This window comes from Myotis brandtii, unplaced genomic scaffold (assembly GCF_000412655.1).
Source record: "Myotis brandtii unplaced genomic scaffold, ASM41265v1 scaffold276, whole genome shotgun sequence".
NCBI classification, from domain to species: Eukaryota; Metazoa; Chordata; class Mammalia; order Chiroptera; family Vespertilionidae; genus Myotis; species Myotis brandtii.
The window spans coordinates 2836297-2838073 of NW_005360509.1; the positions used below are offsets into that span (position 1 = coordinate 2836297).

Consider the following 1777-nt stretch of genomic DNA (forward strand, 5'->3'; position numbering starts at 1 on the left):
AAGTTTTCTTGCTTTTTGGCACTACAAGAAACTACAGGCTCATCTTGTTCATTTCTCTCCCCAGACTTGGTAGCTTTTAATAGATAATGATATCGGAGACCATGGTCTGGCACCAGGAGTGTTCATTGTTACTGGGAGGGCATAGCTAGACGTGTCAAAATTCATAATATATGTATTTTGAAAATCTTGAGGTAATACTGTAATTCTTAAAAAATAAGAATAGTTATTACTTAATTTGATTTTATAATTCTGTTTTTCCCTTATACTGAAGTCTTGATATCTAACATGATTTTATTATATAGTTTTTTACAAGAATATAAAGAAAATAGTTTTAAAATGTCAATAGCAAAACTACGCAGTGGTTTTTCTTTGTGTGTTATATGGGGGTGAGTATGTGTTAAGCGAGAGAGTGGCATAAAGGATACTTTTTTCCTTTAATTCCCCTGCCTGCCATCTAATGTTGGTTTTGTGATTTTAGCTGGTCACATCCACTCTCCAAGGGGGTATAAGTAAACCATCTGCTAGGCCCCTTTCAGCCCTGAAGTTGTAAGGTGACTTCCTCATTGGCCTTAATGAGCACAGACCACATGTTACTCAAAAATCTCTTCACCTCTCCCCAGGATCTCATGGTCCGGAATGACTCTCCCTGTGGGACCACCATTGGACCTATCTTGGCTTCTCGGCTGGGGCTGCGTGTACTGGATTTAGGCAGCCCTCAACTGGCCATGCACTCCATCCGGGAGACAGCCTGCACCACAGGAGTGCTCCAGACCATCACCCTCTTCAAGGGCTTTTTTGAGCTGTACCCTTCTCTGAGCCGTAACCTCTTAGTGGATTGAGGCCTCTTAGAAAGACTTCTCTTGCACTTGGTGAAGGGAAGTTCTCAGCTGAGTTGAAGCTAGAATATTAAAGTGGATTTTTCACTTAAAAAAAAAAATTTCTCAGCCCCTGAATTACCCAACTTTTTGGATATCTTACTAAATTGCTACACAAACTCCTGTGTCTTCACAACCTTTGTATTGAATTCAAGGTGTTTTCCTGGGAGATCTCTCTTCCTCATGATATAATAGTTAAGTGGTAAGGTCCTGAAGTCAGACTGTCTAAATTCAGTTTTGCCATTTCCTAAAGGACTTTACCATGTACTATTGAGAAGTTAGTAAAATTATTTAACTTTTCTGTTTCTCAGTCTATGAGAGTACAAGTGAATAATAAGTAAATTAAGAAAAGCTCAGTAATGTAATTGATAAGGCAGATCTGATTAATATATCAAATTTTAAAAAGAGAATACATAAACATTCACAAAAACTATCAAGTCACAGTCCTGATAGGATTGGTTACAGCATTGTCCTCATATGCCAAGGTTGTAGGTTCGATACCTGGTCAGGACTCATACAAAAATCAACCAATGAATGCATAAATAAGTAGAACAACAAATCATTTCTCTCTCTCTTTCCCTCTCCCACTTTCTCTCTCTCTACCCCTCTCTCAAAACAATTAATAAAAATAAATTAAGCCACAAAGAAAAACCTTAGCAACATCTAAACCAGTGATGGTGAACCTATGACACGTGTGTCAGAGGTGACACGCGAACTCATATTTTGGTTGATTTTTCTTTGTTAAATGGCATTTAAATATATAAAATAAATGTCAAAAATATGTCTTTGTTTTACTATGGTTGCAAATATCAAAAAATTTCTATATGTGACACGGCACCAGAGTTAAGTTAGGGTTTTTCAAAATGCTGACACACTGAGCTCAAAAGGTTCGCCATCACTGT

The 1777-nt window shown here is 37.5% G+C and overlaps 1 pseudogene; it reads left to right on the forward strand.

The window, feature by feature from the left end:
• The first annotated feature begins 572 nt into the window (after positions 1 to 572).
• LOC102262490 overlaps positions 573 to 1777 on the forward strand; it is a 2497-nt pseudogene continuing 1292 nt past the window's right edge.